Below are 27,593 nucleotides of genomic sequence, written 5' to 3'. Positions count from 1 at the left end.
TGCGAATCGTGGCTGCAACAAGATAGTGGTCCGAGTGGATGTTAGGACCTCGGAGCGAACGCACATCTAAAAACTGGAGACGTGACTTCCGTCTATAACAACATGTAGCTTTTCGATCCGTAGACAGTAAGATAGCTTGATGTATTTTCTTATGCTGGAATCTAGTGCTACACATAACCATATTTCGGTCCCGGCGAAGTCGATCAGCCCACCACGAATCCCACACCAAACTTACGCTCTTTTATATGGCCACTATAGTAAACGCCATAAAGACCTACCCGTCACCTTCACTCTAACAAGGATATAAACCAGCTGGGCAGCGGCTCCTTCCCAATGAAGGGACCAGATATTCCAGGTGCATGTCCTCAAATCGTAATTCTTATTTCGTTTGCCATGGTCGTCATCAAAAGGGGGTCGCTCATTCGAGGAAGTTCGTAATTTTTCGTGGGGGGCGTTTTTTACATGGCGGGTCCCAAACCCAGCGCACAACCCTGTGGAGGGGATGTTTCGCTTTCTCACTTTAGCTCGCCTTCAAACGGATGTTCTTAGGCTACCCAGAGGATACTTGGTGTAAGACCGGAAGTCGAAACCTGCTTGAGCCTTATGTAAGAGAATCGTTTCTGGTCACTCCCAAGTGAATGGCGATAAGAGAACTTTCTTCACTTGCGTGAACTTCTTCACATGACTCCATCCTCCTTACTTGTAATTTAATAATTTTGTCACTTTTCGGATACCTAGGTGTAAAAATTTTTCATGTGAATGAGGTATAATATCTGTAGATTCGAAATGTATTAACATGTTTTAATATAATGTGGATACGAGTTAACATGCTTAGTGTAAGTGGTATTTATAATTTATTTATATCCAGCTTAAAAAATCGTCCTTGCTAATGATGTAGATGATGCTATTTCTGTAAATAAAATAGTCAAATAAATATTTTTGAGCCGTTTTGTTTCTCGATTCATCGTATGGGATTGTGGTAAAACCGGTCAGACTGTTCTACTTTATCTTTATTTGATTTAATGAATATTTTTTGTTATACTCTCGCAACAATGTTGCTAAGGAGAGTATTATAGTTCTGTTCACATAACGGTTGTTTGTAAGTCCTAAAACTAAAAGAGTCAGATATAGGGTTATATGTACCAAAGTGATCAGGGTGACGAATAGAGTCGAGATCCGGTCCGTTCGTCCGTCCGTGCAAGCTGTAACTTGAGTAAAAATTGAGATATCATGATGAACTTGGTACACGTATTCCTTGGCTCCATAAGAAGGTTAAGTTCGACGATGGGCAAAATCGGCACACTGCCACGCCCACAAAATGGCGGAAACCGAAAACCTATAAAGTGTCATAACTAAGCCACAAATAAAGATATTAAAGTGAAATTTGGCACAAAGGATCGCATTAGGGAGGGGCATATTTGGACGTAATTTTTTTGGAAAAGTGGGCGTGGCCCCGCCCCTACTAAGTTTTTTGTACATATCTCGGAAACTACTACAGCTATGTCAACCAAACTCTACAGAGTCGTTTTCTTTCCATATGCAGTTCAAAAATGGAAGAAATCGGATAATAACCACGCCCACCTCCCATACAAAGGTTATGTTGAAAATCACTAAAAGTGCGTTAACCGACTAACAAAAAACGTCAGAAACACTAAATTTTACGGAAGAAATTGCAGAAGGAAGCTGCACCCAGGCTTTTTTTAAAAATTGAAAATGGGCGTGGCCTCGCCCACTTATGGAGCAAAAACCATATCTCAGGAACTACTAAACCGATTTCAATGAAATTCGGTATATAATATTTTCTTAACACCATGATGACATGTACGAAATATGGGAGAAATCGGTTCACAACCACGCCTTCTTCCAATATAACGCTATTTTGAATTCCATCTGATGCCTTTTCTGTATAATACGAGTATATACATTAGGAACCAATGATGATAGCGGAATAAAACTTTACACAACTACGGTATTTGAAAAATATGTAAATGACGTATAATGAAATCTCGATTATCACTTTATCATGCGAGAGTATAAAATGTTCGGTGACACCCGAACTTAGCCCTTCCTTACTTGTTTTTTAAATCAATTTATTGATCAAAATATAATAATACAAGATAAATATTAGATATAGAATGGCCGTTTTGAAAACAACATTTCCCGGAACTACATAACTATCGTCTGTAGTTAAAACAAATTTGTTTTTACTTCTTCACGAATACTTCTAAATAAAAAAATTGCTCATGGGTTTTGTTATGTAATTTGGAATCAATTTACGATAGTAAAAGGCTTAAGCAAGGATGATCTGACCTCTTCCACTTATTTCGGAAATGGGTATGGGACTACGGCTTTGACTTGCGAATTTGCTTAATTGTAATTTTTAATTTGCCTCAGATATTTTTTTTAAACGTGCTGTTATGAATTTAATTGGTCGGCGAAAGATGTGGAGAAAACAATTATGCTATCTAGATAAACTAAAAAAAAGGTGCGTGGAGCTCCTACAAGCGAATGAAGTTATACTTCTTAGTGATATTCCAAGAAATGCATATCATTTTGTATGAAAGAAAACTAGAAAACTTAAATTCACATTTTATAAATTTATTATGCACATAAAATGAAGAATAAAGCAAAGTCTAAATGAAGGAACTTTGACTAGAAAAGTAGTTCTGTCTCTTCGTTGCGGAAGAGAGTATGCAGCGTAATCATCTCTCTTTTGTAATCCATCAACACGCGTTGAAGGCCCAGCAGTTATCGGTGAATTGACGACAGTTGATTCATCAATAGTTATAAATGCTCCCGCAGAGACTGATGGAACAGCAAACGTTGAATCTTTTTTATGCGCTCTCTGATATTCCGCAGCTGTTTTTCTCTTTGTTTGACTGCCAGCTATCATTTCCAATTTCTCCTTTTCCCGCTCTGCTTTCTTTCGTGCTCGGTATTCACGATAATATTGTTCTGCCTTCCCTGCTCTTGAAACACGGGCTGCACTGCCCGCGTTGAAAGCCCAGCAGTTATCGGTGAATTGACGATCGTTGATTCATCAGTAGTTATATGTAGATGCTCCCGCAGAGATTGATGAAACAGCAGACGTTGAATCTTTTTTACGCACAACTTTCTGGTGCTTCTCGCAAAAATCTGCGTCGAGATGTATTCACGATCATACGTATACGTACATACATATTTACGCATGTTTGTAGGCGAAGCTGCTACAGCGGCAAGGGGTGACAATCGGCGGCCATTACTTTACTTATGCCATAGAAATTCTATTGCTACGAATATGGATATAATAACGAAATAATGCAAATATGCATATTTCTAAAGGTCATTAATTTCTTTGAAGAAATGAAAGGAATGAATGATTCTGTGAAGTATGGTATTAACTTTTCAACGGCCAACGAAGAGCATTTCAACCAAAAGGAATTTATTCATTAAAATCACCACTCAGAACTCGTTTTATCCGTTGTAAGCGAACGATTTTCGAAGAAACATCATTTCTAATATGCCACAAGACAAAATTAGAAATGAACTTCTTAAACCTCACGCTGTCAGATAAAACGAAAATACTTCGTCATCGCGGGTCTATTTCCAAAAAATGTAAATGAATTTTTCAAGGACCAACGCAGGGTATTTCAACAAAAGGTCACATAAAATAGTTGAGAATTCGCAGAAATGAAAGACAAACGAAAGAAAAAGAAGCATAACTTCAATAATGCACAAGCATACAAACATACATATGCGCACACATGTGAATATGTCACCAACCAAAAATTGAAACATTGTTCTACAAAAACAACATACAGCATAAGCATGGCAGCATTGTGTTGTTGGTAGAAAAGCCGAGCTGTGCCGAAAGAAACGAACACACGATCGCCGATTGTCACCGCTTCACTTGCTGCTCGAACATCTTCGCAGACAAGGTTGCGTTAGATTCATATTGAGCAAGGTAGCGTTAGATTCATATTGAGCAAGGTTGCGCAACCTTAATCTATCGCAACCTTTTCCGAACTGGTATAAGATGTATAACTTCAATAATATTTGTTAAGCCATGGTTGAAGAGAATTATTATTGCATTTCTGAAATGTTTAATTGTTTGTGATTTAATTTTAATAGTTACTAGAGGACCCGTCCACGCTTCACTGTGGCTGATACATAGATAATACTACTATTACCATCTATATGATTTCTATTAGTTGGATAATAACTATTTGTTAATGCGATATAGCATTTTTGTGAAGCAACTTGTGTTAGTTTACAAAAAAAAATGGATCATAAAGCATTTTGGTTGTTAATAAAGCATTGCTTTTGGATGGAAAATACTGTTGAATTTGGGCTCAGGGAGATCCACCGTTGAAAAGATATTTTCTAAGCTGGAAACAGGCGAATTGAGCACCGAGGACAAAGATGCTCTAAAGATTTGAAAGCAATGTGCAAAGTGGGTGCCTCAGAAGTTCATAATCCAATGAAAACAACGAATAACTGATTCTGAGAAGTATTTGAGCGCTCTTTAATCGTAATAAAACCGAATTTTTGCGTCGGTGTCTGTCAACTGTCATTCTAGTGAACTGCATATGATGAACCGGTTCTTAGGCGTGGAAAGACGAAAAAGTCGGATGGAAAGGTTATGACATCAGTCTTTTCGAATGCATGTTGTATAATACATACTCAAGGACTGATTACTGAGCCAGTTATAATCCATTGAACTGTGCATTTAGTTGCAGTTTCTACTATTACAAATACATACTTAGAAATTGTATTATTTTTGAAGAAGAATCTGTATAAAATTGTAGGCATATATTCAAATGATTACTGCAAATATGAGTTTTGAACAAGTGCTTATGATTTGAAATATAATTTTAGTATTTATGAGTTGTATTAAATTTTGACATAAACAGATAAAAGGTATCATACGTCCTTACCCTGGTTCTAAGCTACCTCCCCACCAATTTTCAGCCAAATCGGTTTAGCTCTTCTTCAGTTATAAATGGTGTAACTAACAACAACTTTCTTTTATATACATACATATATAGATATATAGAAGTTATGTTTTTTTATTGTTTTTTTTTTTTGAAGAAATGAAATATTCAAATTTTGAAAAAATGCTTATGATTTGAAATATAATTTTAGTATTTATTAGTTGTTTTAAATTTTTACATAAAGAGATAAAAGGTATCCTACGTCCTTACCCTGGTTCTAAGCTACCTCCCCACCAATTTTCAGCCAAATCGGTTTAGCTCTTCTTCAGTTATAAATGATGTAACTAACAACAACTTTCTTTTATATACAAACATATATAGATATATAGAAGTTATGTTTTTTTATTGTTTTTTTTTTTTGAAAAAATGCTTATGATTTGAAATATAATTTTAGTATTTATTAGTTGTTTTAAATTTTTACATAAAGAGATAAAAGGTATCCTACGTCCTTACCCTGGTTCTAAGCTACCTCCCCACCAATTTTCAGCCAAATCGGTTTAGCTCTTCTTCAGTTATAAATGGTGTAACTAACAACAACTTTCTTTTATATACATACATATATAGATATATAGAAGTGAGGTTTTTTTATTGTTTTTTTTTTTTTGAAGAAATGAAATATTCAAATTTTGAGAAAATGCTTATTATTTGATATATATATATATATATGTATATAATTTTTGTATTTATGAGTTGTATTAATGGTAATGGTTCAGGAGGCGGTTCAAATTCCGGCAATTTTACTTTCCCGTTAGCGCAACACATTCCAGCTGTTTCACCCGAGAATTTAGCCGCTTCACAATGTGGGCATATAACATCCATCATTCCAATATATCCATGTACATTATAGTCGATTAAAGGGTCGTAATCAAATGCAGCAAGGAACATATCTTCCAAAACACGACGTCGTATTCGCGTAGGTCTTGCTGGATTTCTTGCATGATGAGCTTCTTCAAATCTATTTCGTGGACGTCGCACTGCACTTTGTGATACTCTTTGTGACAACACGCCCCGAGCATTTCGAGTACGTCGACCTGTGTTTGATTTTGGACGTGCCGGCATTTTCTTTAAAATAATTTCTTATATGATCACTTCGTTTGAAACACACATAAAGTTTTCACTGAATAATTTTCCATAATTATTCTTTTAAATAGCCGGAATAAAAAAGCAAGCGACCGAAATTGAACGATTCAAATAATTTACAAATTAAAATATTGAAAAACAAAACAATAAAGAATTGTATGAAAAGTCACTTTTTGGAAATTTCCAATTTTTCGACTTTTCCTTATGAAAATTATATCTTTTTTTATGTCTCACCCTTTCCAGATCCACAGCGAACAACTTCTGATTTCATGAAGACTGGTTCCACCGTTCTCGAGCGTTAGCGTTACTAACAAACAAACAATCATATACATATATATGTATTTGTATATACATATGTAGAAAATAAAACGTTTGTATGGGAAAAAGAAAAGGGCTGTTTTTTGGGGTTTTCCGGCAATTTTTGTAATTTTTTCTTACATAAGAACCTTCTCCTAATAATAACAAATACAACAAAAAAAAAATAAGCCAAATCGGTTCAGCCGTTTATGAGTGATGAAATTACAAAGAAAGTGGCATTGATTTTTATATACATACATACATATATAGATTTCAATGTAGAACTTCACTCTTGTTTGAGATGATCAAATTAGAACAATTGAAAACAATTTCGTTTGTATTTTTGGTCTGTGATTTCACTCTATATCTAAATATACTTTGTAAAAATAAAAGCTTTTACATTTTTCTGCTCTTGCAACTGTTGCTACAAAGTAAAATAGTTTTGTTCAGCTGACGGTTGTACGTATCACCTAAAACTGAACGAGATAAATTAAGAGTTATATATGTATATAATGGGTTGTCAAAAAAGTCTTCCGGTATTTTTATTGAATTTTTGAAGTTATACTTCTTATACCAGTTCGGAAAAGGTTGCGATAGATTCAGGTTGTAAGTGGTGTCTACGCCAATTAAGAAGAAGAAGAAGAGATTCAGGTTGCGCAACCTTGCTCAATATGAATCTACGCAACCCCTTGCTCAATATGAATCTACGCAACCTTGTCTGCGAAGATGTTCGAGCAGCAAGCGAAGCGGTGACAGCAAGCGAAGCGGTGATCATTTGTTCGTTTTTTTCGGCACAGCTCGGCTTTTCTACCAACAACACAATGTTGCCATGCTTATGCTGTTGTTGTTTTTCTAGAAAAATGTTTCAATTTTTGGTTGGTGACATATTCAATTAAAAAATCAATTCCGTTGGGATTCGAACCTACGTACCTCCTACGTGCTCATCATAATTTTTGAAACGCTTACCACCTAGACCACCATTGACACTTCAATTGCATTGTCCTAATTGTGGTTTGGTTATGCATGAAAGAAATATACAATGGATCGCCGATTGTTGGTGACATATTCATATGTGTACGCATATGTATGTTTGTATCCCAGCAAGAAGACTATACGTTATATAATGCCATAAACCTGCCGTATAACTATGGATAGTATGCGTGAAAAATTCGAATAGTTTACATCAGTTTGTACAAAGGCATGGGAAGATTCTATCGCATACTTTGAATACGTGTGAGTTGTCTATCCTTTTTCTTTGCATACAAATTTACCATCACTTTGTCATATGCTCGTCTCTTTTTAACCCATGGTAGGATGGTAGTTTAGTAAAGTATGATGGTAAAAGTGATGTATGATGGTAAAGTAGTATGTTATACTTATCCTTTTATCCTACTCCATATAAAATAAAACAAACACAGGTTATTTTTAAAAATTTATTGAATTTTTTATTTAAAATGGTTATGGAAATGTATATTTAATATATTTTTAATTTGTTTATTAGTGATAAAAAAAATTAATTTATTGCATTCTTTGCATCCGTACATACGAGTATAATATATATTAAATAAATAAAAATTAAGAAAAAGATAAATCATTGCATTCATTGCATCCGTACATATAATATATATATGTATATTAATATAATATATATACTATATTAAAAATTGCACCTACTTTGGTTTTTGTTGTTCCGACCTGGAATTATAAAACATTAATTATTACTAAAATTATGGAAATGAAATAACTTACCGTTTATTTAAAGATATTTTGTTTTGGCGGTACCTATTGTGGCTAAGGTCCACCACACTCCTTAATGCCCGTTCAAAACCTGGCCGTCCTTCCATTACAAATACATCTACACAAAAGAGGAAAAAATTGTATAATAAATATTTTTAAAGAAATGCTATGGCAAATTAATTTTATCTAATATATTAAATTTTTGAAAATAAAATTACCGAATAAAACTTCATTAACAAGTTTAAGCTTGTTAAGCGCCCGTTTTTGTTTCCTTCCATCAAAATTAAATTCAAAAAGGACATTGTCGGTAAAGATTTTTCTCATTACCTCATCTACAGATGCATTTGCTCCTTTTATTTGTTGAAGATAAATTTTCTGTGAATTTAAGGAATTGAAATGTGTTAATAGTTAAATTACCAAATAAAATTTTTAATTAACAAAGTATAAGACTAATACATACTTAAATAATAAAATAGTAAGAGCAAAAAATTACCGTTTCGTCAGCGCGCCGTCTAGTGTGCAGATTGGTAGTCTTGACGCTATTTCAATTTGCATGGGATTTTCTATTTCTCCTACCATTCGTCCAATGGAGTGATGGACTTTAGCTAAAACCACCTTACATTCGCGCAGCGTGTGTTTTTGAGCCAATAGAAGACCTTTATCAATAACCTAATGTACAAATATATATATATATATATGTATTTATATTTATTAAATAAAGAAATACATATATAAATTTATTGGTACATATACATACATTTTCTTTGTCATCAGCACCTTTTGGTTTCTTAGGATTTCCTTAATACCTTGAGTTACTATAAAATAAAAAATATTTTATATAATTTATATCATTTAACCGTAATTTATCTTATTCATTATTTATTGAAATGTATATAATATACCTGTGTCCTGCTGTTGAAGGTTGTCTGGCTGTAGAATGCTGTGTCGTAGCTGAACATTGTATGGCGCTGAAACTTGAAACCTTCTTCTTTGTGATGCTAAACAAATAAATAACTAAATTAGCTATTGATTTCAATAACAATTTAAAATTTTACATAGGGGTATTTCGGCTTCCGGTGGTGGTGACTGGTTACGTATCGCCACAAATTCTTCATATTCATTCTCTTGGCTAAATAATTCTTCATCCATATTTCTTAAAAAAAGGCAACAAAATTAAATATTAGTGCAGAATTTTATAGTACATAATATCATAAAATTGGTTTATAAAATAATGTTTTAGAAAAAAATATTAGAAATATTAAGAAACCTTAAATTGAAAAATCATTAAAAAGATTGCGTAAAATAGGTATTAATAAATACTTATTTTCATTAGGAATGCAAAAATATTTATATTTAATTTCTAACTTATTAACTTTTATTAATTGATTACTAAGATTTTGAGCTAGACATATTCCTAATCCATGTAAAGATTCCAATGGTTCTTGGAAATAATTTTCGATTTCTTGGAAACTATATCCAAAAACCACGTCACGACCCGATTCATTTTTAATAGCGACGACTTTAAATGAACCAATTTTCTTAATATAACAATACGAATCCTTTTCTTTTTTAAAATTAATATCAAAACTGCCAAATTTTAAATTTTTCTTTAAAGGCAAATCTGCGGATTCTTGAAGTCTCAAATACAATTGCTGTAAAACTTTATTGGGTTTCTTAATAATTTTTTTTATATCGGGTGATTTTTTAAGAGCTTGATAACTTTTTAAAAAAAAAAAACGCATAAAATTTGCAAAATCTCATCGGTTCTTTATTTGAAACGTTACATTGGTTCATGACATTTACTTTTTGAAGATAATTTCATTTAAATGTTGACCGCTGCTGCGTCTTAGGTGGTCCATTCGGAAAGTCCAATTTTGGGCAACTTTTTCGAGCATTTCGGCCGGAATAGCCCGAATTTCTTCGGAAATGTTGTCTTCCAAAGCTGGAATAGTTGCTGGCTTATTTCTGTAGACTTTAGACTTGACGTAGCCCCACAAAAAATAGTCTAAAGGCGTTAAATCGCATGATCTTGGTGGCCAACTGCCCATGCATCCCGAAAAATGCACTGTTTGGTGTGGTTTGTACGCTGGTGGAATCATTGGACCGTATTTTTTCAAAGATGCTGTTGGACGCAACGTTACGGTGAATGGCGATCGCTATCGTTCGATGCTAACAAACTTTTTGTTGCCAAAAATGGAAGAACTGAACTTGGTTGACATGTGGTTTCAACAAGATGGCGCTACATGCCACACAGCTCGCGATTCTATGGCCATTTTGAGGGAAAACTTCGGAGAACAATTCATCTCAAGAAATGGACCCGTAAGTTGGCCACCAATTAAAGTAGAGAGGAATTTCAGTTTTTGATTCATTTTTGTTACATTCCCTCTTTTAATCACCAAATGCAACAGTTTTTTGTAACACCCAGGTCGACCAGATGCATGGGATCAAGGGGAAACTGGGATACCATTTCAAAATCGTACAACTCTAATATATTTGGTTGAGCTCTAAAAGATGGAATATGATGCTCAATATCAATCCGATTTTTAAAAGAACTATTTGAACGCAATTCGTGAAGTTTACTAGAGAAGCTAATCCGAGTGTATATACCAACTTGTATACATTTGGGGCAACCTTTTTTACTATTATGGGAAAGTGTACTAGTTACGAAAGCCCGGGCAGGCGAGTCACAGGTAAACAAACGCACTCTGAAGTTTTTTACAATTTTTTTGAACCAACTTTTATTCCATGATCTTTTAAGACAGCAATTTCCTCGCAAAAGTCCTTCATAAAATCATTAATGTTCCAAGGTTTTTCACTTCCAGAGAAACATGCGATCACAAAAGGACTTTCTTGTGGATATCCAACAATGGCGCCTAAAATTGGCCACAAAACTTTATTTGAATTTTTAAAAAGCCTGAGGCCATCAATCCCGACATCAATTTCAATATCATTATTACCTTCAAGAAAATCAAAATATTTTTTAAAAAAATGCTTTTGTATTCCAACATAAATGAATTCTCCACTGGGAATGGATTGAATATTAACTTCTTTTTTTTCTGTCCCAAGTAGGGTCTTTGCACATAAAGGAAAATCTTTAACACCGATTTTATTTAGCGTTTGAAGCAAATCAGTAACGGTGTTTTGTGAAACGCTGTTTCTTATTGCCCACTCCTTCAGTGCAGTAGCCTTTTCATTTATGTTGGAATTCACTGCCTCACTATTCCTACCCAAACTAGCACTATCTTGCCGCTCATCTTCACACAAGGATAACTCTTCAGGTTCACTAGCACTAATAACTTCACGATTTTCACTTTCAACGCGAGCAAACTCATCTAGCCTTCTATATTTCGCCGCGTTAACTTCAAATTCTTTTTTCTCTTTTGAAATGGCGTTCCGAAACGATTTCATATTTATATTTATAAATTCTTCTTACCTCAATTTTGTCGTTGTCACTTCAATAGTTTTCACACAAATGTGAGAAATGCAGTTTTCCACTTTGTTATATACTGATTACTTCTACCGATTACTTCTACTGATTACTTCTACTGATACTGATTACTTCTTACATCAAACGACTACAATGCATATCTGCATATAGCACAACCATTCTTGTAGCACAACTGTGGAGGGAGGGAGTACGAAATATATTCCCAACATATGTCACATATGTGACCTGTTTTCACATTCACGTAAATTTTAATTTTTTTTTTAATTTACTTATGTGTTGGTGAATACGTTAGCGAAGTTTTGCTGGGATGCTTGTTCATTATTTGTTTGGCAATGTATGCAAATATATGTACTTACATATAAGTTAACACAACACTTCTTACTCAAGTATCGACTTACAACTTCCGGCACGTGTGACCGAAATGCACCAGAAAGTGCATGGTCAGCGTCAGCACTACCTGTTGTGCAGCATAAGATTCGTGGAAGCGAATCACGCCACTTATAATTATTAAAGTTGGAATTAAGCATAAATACTGTAATTCGGTTAAGCTAACTTCAGTTTGTAAAACTCAATAAAGATACGCGGTAGCGCTGCCCGAATGCAGCTCCGTGAAAAATTATATTTTTTTGGTTTTCAATTAACCAAAAGATTAACTGGCGCCCGAGCTAAAAAGCTATAAATAATAGAGGAATAAAGGCCCCCTAGTAGCGTAAAGCAAACGGGAAGCAATAGTTGCTAGCCAACTCTATTCGCGAGTGTTTAAATAAGTGAAAAACAAAAGACACACAAAGTGTTATCTGTTAATTAAGCAATCTATTACAAGGTGCATAAAAACGCGGAGACATTATTAATAAAATTTAAAGCAAAACTAAAAACCATACGTGTAACAAATACCAAACAACTGAAGAAAGGCGTGCACAAGTGAAAGAACGAACAAAGCAATAATACAAACCTAATGATGTGTGAGAGCTAAAAAATATCGAAAGACCGCTTAAGAAACTAAATCTGCAAAGAGTTAAGAAAAAAACTTAGAATTACAAATTGAAGAGTGTGGTGACTTGCAACTCGCTAAGCGTAAAATACACGCAAGTTCAGGGATACAAATTATTTCATCTTTAATAAAAAATAATAATAAAAAAAAAAAAAAAATTTTATTAACAAACTACAAAAACAATACATAACACAAATTAATAAAATACAATAAAAATATTAATAAAAATAAAAATCGACCAATTAATCACGGCTGAAAAAGGCAGTAAGCGGTGTGCGTGAATTAAATATTGATGAAAATATACGTGTGTGCGTGCAACGAAATACGCCAAAGTGTAAATTAAATTTATTGCAACAAAATTTCGTGGAAGCAAAAATCAACGCATATTGAAGGCAAGGGAAAAAATCAAGGCAGATATTTAACAAGCGAATTGCAGTTCAGCAAGTGGAGATATCCGGCACAGCAGCTAATAGGAATACTATCGGTGGTAGCAGCGACAACAGAATCTTCAACAATCCTGTAAGTGAAAGCAGCCTATAGTAACTACTTAGACATTATATTAAGAATATTAATATATTATTATACTAAGAATATTAAAAATATACAAATGGCGAACCCCAATAATTTAATCCGCCCTCCAATCCTTCCCCCCAATTCGTCACCTAATACCCCTCAGACATCCCAAAATACACAATTGAGCATGGACGACCTGTCCAGGCTCATAGCTAGTATAGCTTCAGATATAGTAAAGACACAGGGACCGCAAGTGGTACATGCGGCATTACACCCAAATGCAATTGCAACCGACATTACGGACCAAACAATAGACATAGAACATAGGAACAACTTAGGCGAATTGGATAGGATACCTGACATCGTAAAATGTCTAAAAGAATTCTCTGGCAATCCAGGAGAATTCAACTCATGGAAAAAAAGCGTAGATCGAGTTTTAGCGATATATGAACCTCAAAAGGGGACACCGAAGTACTACGGAATTTTGAGTGTAATACGGAATAAAATAATAGGCAATGCCGATGCGGCATTGGAAGCATATAATACGCCACTTGATTGGCAATCAATTTCTAAATGTCTAATTATGCACTACGGTGACAAGCGCGACTTGTCAACATTAGAATATCAAATGACCACATTGGTCCAAGGAAATAGAACAGTTTCAGATTTCTATCAACAGGTGTATAGCCACCTTTCATTGATACTAAATAAATTAGGTTGTCTCGATATGGGCAACGAATCTCTTCGCATGCTGACGCAAGCATATAGAGACAAAGCATTAGATACTTTTATAAGAGGGCTTAACGGGGATTTACCTAGACTATTAGGAATACGAGAGCCGGCAGACCTGCCGCAGGCTCTTCATCGCTGTTTAAAACTACAGAACCAAACTTTCATATGAAACATGCGTACAATGGAAGACTAGTACAGCCTCCACCCTTACCTCCAAGAAGGAATTTTCCACAGCCACAAAGGCACCAATTTTACCCCCAGCTAGCGCATTTACCCCAACCACAGCGGACAACTTGGCAACCAAGGCAACAACAATATAACAATTTTCACTACGATAATAACCCCTCAAGACCTCCGAAACCGCAGCCACGTCCAGAGCCCATGGACGTCGACCCGAGCATACACTCTCGTCGCGTTAACTATATAAACAGACCCCAAGGAAGTGAGCACTTTGGCAAGAGGCCACAACAATTTCCGAATCAACAGCGAAGGAAAGAGCAACGAACATTTCACAATGACACAACTTCACAGGAAGACGGACAATTTGGTGAACCAAGCGATATCCATTTTTTAGAATAATTAGCTCTTCGCTCCCCTTCTTCGAAGTAAAGGCAGAGAGCGGCAGAAATTTAAAATTTTTAGTGGATACAAGTTCCAGTAAAAATTATGTTAAGGCAAAACTGACAAAAAAAAAAATCCAAAACGACAATCCCTTTTTTGCAAAATCTATTGCGGGAAATTTAGAAATCAGAGAACATACTTATGTTCAACTTTTTAACTTTAAAGATAAAATTAAATTCTATCTAATGCCACTTCTCAAAACATTTGACGGTATTCTAGGGAATGATACCCTTCGGGAATTTAAAGCCATTATATACACTGGAGAAAATTACATGACTTTAAGTAACGGCTTTAAGGTTCACCTCAAACAGCTCCCCTCACAGCGAGTGAACGCAATTAATGTAGATGAGGGAAACCTCTCAGAAAATCAAATGCACACGATGGAAAACATCGTAAATAAATACCCAAAGCTTTTTTCCGAACCTGACGAAAAGCTAACCTATACAACAAAAGTTGTCGGACAAATTCGGACAACATCCGATTCCCCTGCTTACACAAAATTCTATCCATATCCTGCAGCATTGAAACAGGAAGTGGAATCTCAGGTAGAAAAGCTTTTAAGCGATGGTATAATTAGACCATCTAGATCACCGTACAACTCCCCAGTGTGGATTGTACCAAAGAAGCCAGACGAGGCAGGAAATAAACAATACCGTATGGTCATTGATTATAGGAAATTAAACAAAGTAACGATCGCGGACAGATACCCCATTCCGGAAATTACAGAAGTAATCTCTCAACTAGGTAATAGCAATTTCTTCTCCGTTCTCGACCTTAAAAAAGTGGTTTTCACCAGATTCCACTAAAAAAATCTGATATAGAAAAAACTGCTTTCTCTATCAACAATGGGAAGTACGAATTTACTCGACTACCATTTGGCCTAAAAAATGCGCCATCTATTTTTCAACGCGCATTAGATGATATATTAAGAGAACACATAGGGAAATGTTGCTACGTGTATATCGACGGCATAATTGTTTTTAGCGAAACAGAAAAAGAACACTTCGAACATATATATAAGGTGTTTGAAACATTAGAAAACGCTAATATGAAAGTGCAGTTAGGAAAATGTAAATTTTTCAAAAAAGAAGTAGAATTCTTAGGATATGTAATCACACCGGTTGGCATAAGAACCAACCCAAAAAAAGTTGAAGCCATTTCAAACTTTCCACCACCACAAAATTTAAAATACCTTCGCAGCTTCCTCGGCATGTCAGGGTACTACCGGCGTTTTATTAGAGATTACGCTAAACTTGCAAAACCCCTAACATCTCTTTTAAGAGGGGAAGACGGTCGTACGTCAAAGAATAAATCTACTCACATAAAAATAAATTTGAATAAGGAAGCGATAGAAGCTTTCATGAAAATAAAAAATTCCCTCACCTCAGAGGATATCATCCTCACGTATCCGGATTACAGCAAAGAATTTGAGCTGACCACGGATGCGTCCAACTTCGCCATAGGCGCAGTATTGTCTCAGTCAGATAGACCAATAGCATTTTTATCTAGGACATTAAGCAAAGCGGAAGAGCACTATGCCGCAAACGAAAAAGAAATGTTAGCCATCATTTGGGCATTGAATTCATTTCGTAATTATCTGTATGGATCGGCCAGAGTAAAAATATTCACCGATCACCAACCATTAACTTATGCGTTAAGCAACAAGAATGCTAATAGCAAAATGAAACGCTGGAAAGCAATACTAGAAGAATACAGTTATGAAATGCACTATAAACCAGGTAGAACAAACGTCGTGGCCGACGCACTGTCAAGAATTCCACACCAAGAATCAGATTTGCATACGCTATCAATAGCGACAAATTCGGATGACAGCTCATCCCACAATTTAATATACTGCGTAGAAGCACCAATTAACGCGTTTAAAAACCAAATATTTTTAAATAAGGATGTAACATCGACATATCAATTTAAAATCATATTTCCTACCTACCATCGTCATATAGTAACCGAACCTGATTACTGCGAACAAAATTTGATTTCTATTTTAAAAAGATATTTAAATCCGTCCGTAATAAACTGCATCAAAACGGAGGAGCACATTATGGGCAAGATTCAAGAAATTTACCCCTTACATTTTGACAAATATAAAATTAGGTTTTCGCAGTTCCAAGTGGAAGACATAACAAACGAAGAAGAGCAAGAAAATATTATTATAAAAGAACATAAGAGAGCGCATAGAAATTGCAGGGAGAATAAGATACAAATTTTAGAAAAATTCTATTTTCCAAGTATGGCGAATAAAATAAACAAGATAATAAAAAAATGCGTCACTTGTAAGGAGAACAAGTACGATCGCCACCCATTAAAGCCGCAACTACAAGCCACACCCATACCTAATTACCCTGGACAAATAATCCACGTAGATATACTATTGATAGGCAAAAATCTAGTTCTGACAGCAATGGACAAATTTTCAAAATACGCCATCGCAAAACCCATTAAATCAAAGGCAACAGAGGATATCAGACAACCTTTAAGGGACATTCTTTTCTTTCTCGTACCGGAAACATTAGTAATAGATAATGAAAGATCATTTAACTCAGAGTCCATTAACTTTATGATAGAGAACGAATTTGGCACCAAAATATATCGCACCCCCCCTTACACAAGCTGCTCGAACGGTCAGGTTGAGCGCTTCCATTCTACTCTACAGGAGATTATGCGTTGTCTGCAAACAGAGAAAACCCACCGATCGTTCCAAGAACTTTTGGAACAATCAATCAAAGAATATAACTACACTATCCATTCAACAACGGGAAAGAAACCAATTGAAATCTTCTTCGGAAGACGGGTCAGTAGCGACCACAGGCTAATAGAAGAGGAAAGAGAAGAAACGAAGAAAAGGCTTCAGGAAAAGCAATTGGCAGATCTTTCTTACCACAATAAAAACCGAACGCCCCCCAAACAATATTTTGAAGGAGATGAAATTTTTGTTAAGATAAATAAGAGATTAGGAACCAAGTTATCACCTAGATTTAGGAAGGAAATTGTCGCGCAGAATTATAATACCACGGTTAAAACTAAAACAGGCAGGATTGTTCACAAAAACAACATAAAACAATGTTAAGAAAAAAATTTACTTGCAGGTGGAAAAACCTCGAAATGGAGAACCTACAAATTTACCTCATCCTAATTATATTGGCACCCGCTACAAAAACCCAACAAATTGACGTTCAGGACTTGACAAACAATAACGGATATCTACCAATTAAGACAGGAGAAGTAAGGACAATCAACCATTTTGATAAAGTCCTACATTTTATCAACTTAACCAAATATGAGGAAACACTTTCACTTATTTCGGACAACATTAATACACTAAAGACAACTACTTTTGAGGACAGACAATTACTTGACACAACTCACAAAAATTTCATTTTATTAGAAGCGAAGCTAGAAGGTTTACACCCACATTTTAAATCTAAACGAGGTCTCCTTAATATCATAGGCAAAGGACTAAAATACATAGCAGGTACCATGGACAGCGACGACGAAAAAGAAATTAGCGACGCACTTACACAATTGAATAAAAGCGAAAGAACAGATGCACAAAATATTAATAATTTATTATACTTTAGCAACCTCATTTCCGGACAAATAAGCAATGTTACGAACCATATAAATAAGCAGCAAATTATTGTCAGTAATTACATAAACGAACTTAAAGAAACAGCGCAGAATAGGATTAAGACTTTGGAAGACGACATTCAATTCATTAAACACACCTACCAGGTTAACAACGATATATCACTTTTACGCAATCACGTGGACGACATTGGACAGATAATTTTTTCAAGCAAATTAGGCATAATACCAACAGATATACTGACATCTACAGAACTAAATCTCATTACCGATTTCGAAAGCTATAGCCACATAAAAACAGCAGTACTTTTCCAGGATAACACAATCATTATAACTGTCCTCATACCTCAATATTCCAACAGCATCCTATCCCAAATCAAAATTGAACCCCTTCCCAATATAAACAATAAATCATTAGTTTTAGACAAATACGATGTACTAGTAGATGAAGATAATAATATGTACAATGTAGAAATTAAGGATAATTTGGAGAAAAATTTAATTAAAGAGAAGGATCAATGTTTAGCAAATATACTAAAATTTGAAGAAGCAGACTGTAAGCTCAGAATTTGTAATGAGCAATCTGTAAACGAAGTGCTACCAGGCATACTAATATTTAAAAATTTCCAATCAAAAATTACACAAAATTGTAATAAACAAAATTTAAAACAAAGAGGAACTTTTTTAATAAAATTTAAAAATTGTGAAATAAATGTATTTAACAGATCATATACTAATATAAGGAAGGAAGTATATGAATCCTTCGTATTACCAAATGTTATAACTAAAATTAAAGAAAATACAAATTTTACTAATAAAGAATTAAGACTGGAAACATTGTATGTGAAGCAACTCCAGCATGAAAACAATATTGAATTTTTGATAAATAAAAGCGACAGTTCCTCAATAATTAGCTTAAGTTCTGATATAATAATAATTGTAATAATTATAATCGTTATAGCATTTTTATATAAAAATCGTCAAAAAGTATATTTGTCACCTGAATCTAGTGCAGAGGACGTACTAAACATGCGGAAAGGTCCTTTTTTGCAAATAACAACGGCACACCCTACGATCAACACCGATTGGGGACAATCGATTTAAGAGGGGAAGAGTTAACACAACACTTGTTACTCAAGTATCGACTTACAACTTCCGGCACGTGTGACCGAAATGCACCAGAAAGTGCATGGTCAGCGTCTGCACTACCTGTTGTGCAGCATAAGATTCGTGGAAGCGAATCACGCCACTTATAATTATTAAAGTTAGAATTAAGCATAAATATTGTAATTCGGTTAAGCTAACTTCAGTTTGTAAAACTCAATAAAGATACGCGGTAGCGCTGCCCGAATGCAGCTCCGTGAAAAATTATATTTTTTTGGTTTTCAATTAACCAAATTTTAAAAAAATTTATTGACAATTAAATATTAATGAAAATACATGTAAATTTACTTAAATTTTTTTAAATTTATTGAAATTTCGTTTCGCATTTTTCGGCACTTTAGAATTAATTAATATAAGTAAAATTCACGACTTAACCCGCACACGTCTTATTCGCGCAAAATTTCCAACTTTATGAAAATTGACGCAATTATTGACACTTCAGTTTTATGTAAAGTTTAAAACATGTTTACATATGAATATATAATATATTTGAGTTTGGCGCAATTATTGACACTTGTCTTAATATACAAAATTGGGCCAAACCGAAACAATGAAGTACATAAGTACATAATTACTTTTGCATGTCAATATGGAAATGCCGACGGCAAAACGCAAAGGCATATATTGCACATATATGTACATACATACATACAAGCGATTACTTGGTTGAAAGCAAAAATTGAAGCATGAGAAATTGAAATTATGGTTTGGTTATGCTTGAAAGAAATATACAATGGATCGCCGATTGTTACCTCTTTCCTTGCTGCTGCTGCGCATATGTATGTTTGTATGCTTGTTCATTATTGAAGTTATACTGCTTTTTCTTTCCTTTGTCTTTCATTTCTGCGAATTCTCAACTATTTTGTGTGACATTTGCTTGAAATACTCTGCGTTGGCCTTTGAAAGCAATTAAGGCTATACTTTACAGAATTATTTCTGTAGTTAGTCTTCATTTACATTTTTTGGAAATCGACCCGCGATGACGAGGTATATCGTTTTATCTGACAGCGTGAGGTTTAAGAAGTTCATTTCTAATTTTGTCTTGTGGCATATTAGAAATGATGTTTCTTCGAAAATCATTCGCTCACAACGGATAAAACGACTTCTGAGTGGTGATTTTAATGAATAAATACCAAGGTTTTACACAAAAATAATGCAGTCAATAAGTACAGTACGCTTTTGTATGCTTGCGCATTATTTTTCTTTCGTTTGTCTTTCATTTTTGCGAATTCTCAACAATTTTGTGTGACTTTATTTCTTTCGTTTCTGTTTCATTTCTGCGAATTCTTTGAATTTCTGAACGCGCGCATGCGTATACATACATTCATATGAGCATGTGCAGATAAACAAGATAGAGAGAAGATGTATGCCTTTTAACATCGTATACTATACTAATAAATATTTACCTTACTAATAGAAATTAAATTTATCACAGCAATATTATGTATATACTGAAATAATTGAGTCAAATAAATGTCCCGTCGAAAGACTAAGGACAACGCTAAGATCCGTTTTTTTTTAATAAATTAAATACAAATGTTTAAAATGTTTTATTATTTATTATTTATTAAAATTGTACGCGACGAAAGAAAGGCTTCGTGTGTGTCAATTGGATTTCAGCGTAAGACTAATTTACAAAGAGAATGAAAATCTTGGTTTTGGCTATTGGCTATTGTTTACATTAAAATGAGTGTGCAGTTGGTCGCTTGATTCATTGGATGAGAGCTTATAGATTATTTGGTTTGTATAAGCGAAGACGCTTAAGGCGCGATCGCCACTGAATATCGGTCATTTGTTTACATTAAATTCTCTGCACAGCAAAAATGATGCGCAGCTCTTGTTATTTGTTTACTTGACTTTAATGGATGGGTGTGAGAATGAATGGGTCACCAAAATACTGATGCTGCAGTAATTGGATATTAGTAGATGGATGTGAGAGTGAATATGTCACTATATGTATATTAGGTATATTGCTGTGATAAATTTAATTTCTATTAGTAAGAAAAATATTTATTAGTATAGTATACGATGTTAAAATGCAAAAATTATAGACTAAGTCCGTCGAGATTCGAACCTGCGTTCACATTGTGACTTTTCATGTGCTTACCACCAACACCACCATTGACACTTTTGTGGCGTTGTCTTAAATATGGTTTGGTTATGCATGTAAGAAATATACGATGGTTAAAGAAATTTCGTTTAAATATGGAAATAGGCTTTTGTAGAACATTTGCTTTCGCAAACATACAGACAAATGTGCAAACGACATAATATATGTATGATTGTTTCGCATTTTGCTTCTACGCCGGTCAAATTTCTATACAAAAATCGACTGAAATGCATGAGAAAATAAAATGGACAACTAGGGCAAATAATTTTAAAAAAATTTATTGATAATTAAATATAAATGAAAATACATGTAAATTTACTTAAATTTATTTCAATTTATTAAAATACTTATTTAAATTTATTAAGAAACTTATTTAAATTTATTGAAAAACTGCAAAGAAAAATAAAAAGAAAATTCATTTTACTTTGGCCCAGTTTTGTGCACAATACAGATGCAACGCCAATAATTATTACAAATAATATATGGCAACCCAATTCGAAGAGTACAAAGGAGAGATGGTTACGCTGCATATTCCCTTCCGGAACGAAGAGACAGAACTACTTTCAGAGTCAAAATTCCTTCATTTAGACTTTGCTTTATAAAATGTGCATAATGAATTTAAATGTTCTAGTTTTCTTTCATACAAAATGATATGCATTTCTGAATATCACTAAGAAGTATAACTTCTTCCGCGCGTAGGGACTCCACGCACATTTTTTTTACTGAAATTGAAAGGAATTTTTGATGACTCATGCCCAGCTCTTGACCGATGCTACGGCTGCTACTATGCCGGTCTCTTTCGACCAATTCAGCGATTTTATCGCAATTTTCGACGACAGGCCTTCCGGAGCGTGGCGCATCTTCGACCACCTCTACACCAGAACGAAAACGTTGCAACCATCGTTGTGCGGTGGAAATGGAAACTGTAACGGGTCTATAAACTGCATAAATTTTATTGGTGGCTTGAGATGCATTTTTGCCTTTATCGTAGTAATACTGTAAAATATGAAGTATTTTCTCTTTATTTTGCTTCATGTTTGCGACACTATAACTCACGAACGACTTAAAAGAAACGACAATCAATCAAACACGTCTTCGCGCGTGAAATGAGCTTTCCAAAAACTAGAACTACGCGCTTTCAGCGCCAACTAGCGAAAATACCGCAAGACTTTTTTGACAACCTATTATATGTTCAGGTTGACGAGAGATTTTGAATTCCGGGTAGTAGTACTGTAAAATATGCCGTATTTTCTCTTTATTTTGCCCCATGTTTTGCGACGCTATAACTCAAGAACAACTTAACACGTTGGCTGCCACGTCGCACGTTTTCATGCGACACTTAAATGTTACCCTAAGGCCACGTCGCACATTTTCGTACATTTTAATATGGAATTTTACATGGAATTTGGATTCTCTGGCCTGCGGTGAACATTTTGGTGTATTTCCCATGGCCGCTGTGTATTTTTAATGGTTTTTTTTGGGTAATAAAAAAATTGAGAATTTAAATTTGTCTTTTTATTCATTCTTTTAAAAATCAATTCATTTTTGAGCAAAAAAAATATATAAAAATATATATGTATGTAAATTCAAATTAAGATTACAATAAACTTAAAATTAGAAATTCAATTTGGAGATCAGTAGAAAAACAATGACTTAAACTTAAAAATTCAATTTGTTAATGGAGATCAGTGCAAAAATAATGCAACTAAAATATAAATTTATTAAAATTAATTCTTCTGGTGGGAATATTTAGGAAAACATTCTACACATAGTTGTGGTTTATTGGGACATATTGGGCAGTAGGTGGTGGTCCTTTTTAAGCTCTTTCTGGCTGTTACACTATTAGTAAATTTTTTTGACATGGCATAACATAATACGCAAGCACGCCTTATTGTTTTTCCGTTATCGTCCTCTCTGTTTTCTAGAAAATGTTTTCCTTTTGTTATGGGTTCTGGAGACATGAAATCCAACAAAGCATTTGAAATCTCCTGCCGAAACTGGGTTATTGAAATTTGTTTGTTTGTATCCTTTTTATATATTATAAAGGCATTTACGACAAACATTCCAAGTAACGGTTCAAAAGCCACTTTGCGGTATCACTTAACACCTCTTTTCAGAGTGGCGGCGTAGGAGGTCATTTGATCGGATATATCAACACCTAATTTGGCTTTATTGTAATCAATAACAGCAAGAGATTTTTCAATAGCTCGTTGTCTTCGCTTCCTGGTGGATGGTGGGTTGTTGGTACTGGTGGATGGTTCATTACTGTCTACATTTGGATGGCTCGATGTGGCTACCATTACAGGGGGGTGTTTTGTCGAAAGAATTCTAACATCTCTGGTGTCCTTCCACTTTAACACAACCACTCCATTTCCCTCCTCACGGGCTACCATCTTAGCCATTTTAGCCATCCCGGCCCCCCGGGATATTCAGCCTAGCAATCTCTGCAATTGCTGGAGTGTTGCCACTACGTTGTTGAGTCCAGTAGCGGGGCGATGCTGTGGTGCTTTTGGACGACGCCTGGTTGGTGCAACGTGGTGCGAACGCCACTGATGGGGCGCAGGCCGGGCTGCAGTAGCTCGGCGTCGTACCGTTTGGTCTCCTCGCGTTGGTCTACCCGTGCTTGGGGCAGCTGGCCAACCTGCATCGCGTCGTGGGGTTCAGTGCAGCAGCGTGTGATGTGGTCTGCCACACGTGTGGCATAAATCGGCTGAGACACACTCCTGCGTCCCATGCGTGTGCGACAGGCAGTTGAGGCAGTGCTCATGTGCCTGGGCCACACGCTGTCGTTGGGTTGGTGTTAGCTCCTTAAAGAGCCCACAGTGTTGGAGTCGATGTTTCCGGCGACACAGAGCATCGAATGCGACGCGGCTCGACTTCAGCGGATGGCGTTGATGGGGCTGCTCGAGAGCCACTACCGGAAGCGGCAGTCGATACCGTAGCATTGGTTGGGCGGGGCAGAGGAGTAGGCCCGACCGAACAGTTGGTGTCGGGATAGTAGGCATGTCCACGTCCATCTTGATCTCTGTAAAAAATTATATTTGAATATACATGGTAATATAAATGGAATATGCGATTGTGCCACGTTGTGTGGCATGACTGGGTCGTCGTATTGAACGACCATTTTTTTTTTGTAATTTTTATTGTTATTGTCAACGGTTTGTTGCGAGTTGCGATTTTAATGATTTGTTTTCATTGATTGATTGATTTTATTTTTATTTGTGTTTCGGCATTATGTTCGGATTATTTAGTATCGGATTTTCGTTATTATCCGCGGTTCGTAGAAAGCATAGTTTAACCAGCGGTCTGGTGAGTATTCCGCTTTGAGTACGGAGATCAACGACGCGGATGTGACCGTCTGAGCCATAATCGAGCTTTTCTATACGGCTAAGTCGCCACTCGGTAGGTGGGAGACAATCGTCGTTAATAAGCACACAATCTCCAAGCTTTGGCGCATTTTCTGATGTTTTCCATCAGTCCTTTAACCGTCCGGTCAATGACCAAACTTTAACCTTTCGTTCAATGACCGGGTACCCGGGTACCCAAGTGGAGCAGATGTAGAAATCGTTAGTATACTAAATAACATTTTTTTTCTGTGTAAGTTGGCTACATGACATAGGAAATAATATATATGGGGACATAGTCTATAGTTCTCGTAGAAATAACGAAAGCGGAGTGGCAAGGTCAAATGATGTTTAGGTACCGAAGCCGTCCCCCTCCCCTGTCCAGTTCGGTTGAAAAGAAAAAAACGTGTTCAGTTGGAATTCTACAAGCGTAGTGAACAGCGTAGAAGTAGTATACAGAGATAAATGAAAAAAATATACAAAATAAATATTATCATTATACACCATACTAATAAAAGGCATCTCAACGTATTTATATAGCATATAATGAAAAATCCAGAAAAAAACAATTGGAGTGGAAAATCTCGAGCCGCAGGAATTTTATATTTTTGGCTATTTTGATATCTTCTGGCGCAAATAATTCAAATACTGACAATGCAGCTGTATTCATATCCATTATGCAATGAGTATCAATCGCTTCTGGCATATTATTCGTTTTATTCGATTTGACGATACCAATACTAGAGCTCAGTTTAGAAAGTGATAAAGCTACTCAATACGAAAACATTTGGACAATGTTAAATAGTAATTTAAAACATTATAAACCAACAGAATACCAAACAATCAGACGAGCAACTTTATCCATACCGAGGTCGAACTAGATTCACTCAATATATTCCATCAAAGCCGCTAAATATGGAATTAAATATGGTGATATGGGATGCGGAAAATTCGTATCCACTTACTGGACAGCTACACTGGGAAATCGAAAGATGGGCGTGAGAAAAATGTTGGTGAAAGAGTTGTTAAAGACTTGGTGGCACCATATAAAGAATCCGGTAGAAACATTACAATGGATAATTTCTTCACAACTCTGCCACTAGCAAAATTTTCATTATCTTGGAACTTGACGATTGTTGGTACTCTGAAGAAAAATAAAGCACACATTCCACCAGCAATGGCTGTTTCAAAAACTCGAGAAAATTATCCACTGTGTTTGGCTTTCATGAAAAGAAACTCTATGGTAGTTATGTGCCAAAAAAAAACAAGGTAGTAATTATGCTATCATCAATGCATCATGAAGCAAAAATTAGTGATAGTGCACAGAAAAAAACCGAAATCATCGAGTTTTATAACTGGTCCAAAGCTGGAGTAGATACGATGGATAAAATGCTTGGTAGATATACTACAAAAAGGTCAACTCAACGATGGCCTCTAGCATTTTTTTACAATATTCTCAATATTGCCTGCCTTGCAGCATATATTCTGTATTATGAGAATAATAAAATGCTTGTTAAAAATCGTATGAACGACGCTTATTTTATCGGCAATTGGGTGAGAGCTGTGTACTCCATTTGTTGAAAATCGTGCGAATAATGCACAAATTATGAGGCATTTCTCAACGAAAGTGGCGATTGAATCTCTTCTTGGTCGAGCTGTCAATCCAAATGTACAGCCAACATCATCTGTATCATTGAGACCTCAGAAGCAGCGCGATTCAAGCTGGAAAAAGATTACTGGTGTATGCTATGAATGTCTTCACAGTGAATTCAAAAAACGTCGCAAAACTAGAAAAATATGTTCAGTATGTGAGAAACCTATTTGTGATGAACACTGTATTACAACCACGACATGTGAAGGATGTACAGAATAATTTAATACACTTTAATTCTTATATAGCACTGTATCATAATAAATACAGCAATATAAATAAACAAATAGTAAAAAATAGAAAATAATATTACTAAAATAAATAAGAACGGAGTTATTTTTTTTGTTCTTACTAACTATTTTTTTTTTTCTCAGCGGTACCCGGGTACCTGGTTATTGAACGGAGGGGGTATCAAGTTTGATAGCTAATAACTTTTATTAAATAGTTGATTCTAAAAAATTTTGATGAAAAATGGGTGTCAAATAACTTTAATTTTGGGGATCCAGGCGGCCATAAAATTTTTTTGAGGAGGAGTTAAGAAAAATTGACATGTAAATTGAAATGGACGGTACCCGGTCATGGACCGGACGGTTAAATAGTCTTCTTTCCATCTGCGACTGAAATTATGATGGAGAATTTTAATTATTTCCCATCGATTTAAAAAGGATAAGACTCCACGCTCCGCTCAGGTGTGGCCAGAATGTGGTGCTCCTTAGAAAAAGTGCCCCAGCATAGGCTGTGAGATCAGAGGGATCGCAGAGTAGCAGTGGCCGTAAATTGAGAACGCCTAAATGCGAATTAATAGAGTTGTAAATCTTCGTAATTAAATTTGTAGTTTCCAGCTACCTTTTCAAGTGGGATTTTGAAGCTTTTTACAGTTGATCCCCATAAACCACCCATATGAGGAGCTCTGGGGGATGAATTGCCAATTAACGCTCTGGGGCGTACTTTTGTACAATCAGGAGACGGTTTAATAAAGTCCATAAACTGCTTTTTTCTGTGGCTTCTTGAGCTCCGATGTTACTTTCCATTGTCATGTTTGGACGGAAAACCGCGTCGTCCGACGAAGCGAGCAAATGCCGAGAAAGCCTCTTTATTGTATTTAGTACACAGTTTCTCGAGGTGCACTGCTTTTGTCGTAAAACAGACAAGACAACCACGAAGCCTTTCATTAGGGGTAGGAGATCTTAGCATGGATTATTTTATCTGAAAAGGTCTAGCAAAATCAACACCTGTGATAGTGAAAGCGAGCGAAGTTTCAACGTTCTCGGTGGAAGTGCACATAATCTGCGTCCTCATCTTCTGTTTATGGCCCAAAAAGAAAAC

General features: G+C 35.4%; 1 protein-coding gene and 2 pseudogenes across 2 annotated transcripts in view; 1 reads left to right on the top strand and 2 right to left on the bottom strand.

Annotated features, from left to right (window-relative positions):
- LOC126764074 (craniofacial development protein 2-like) overlaps nt 1–27,593 on the bottom strand; it is a 182,138-nt gene that overhangs the window by 131,383 nt on the left and 23,162 nt on the right. The window lies entirely within an intron of this gene.
- Nucleotides 3,437–3,629, bottom strand: LOC126764760 (small nucleolar RNA U3; annotated as a pseudogene).
- LOC126764803 (small nucleolar RNA U3) lies at nt 20,074–20,276 on the top strand (annotated as a pseudogene).

The sequence above is a fragment of the Bactrocera neohumeralis genome, unplaced genomic scaffold, assembly GCF_024586455.1.
Source record: "Bactrocera neohumeralis isolate Rockhampton unplaced genomic scaffold, APGP_CSIRO_Bneo_wtdbg2-racon-allhic-juicebox.fasta_v2 cluster09, whole genome shotgun sequence".
Lineage (NCBI taxonomy): Eukaryota > Metazoa > Arthropoda > Insecta > Diptera > Tephritidae > Bactrocera > Bactrocera neohumeralis.
This window is presented reverse-complemented; position numbering and strand designations above follow the sequence as displayed.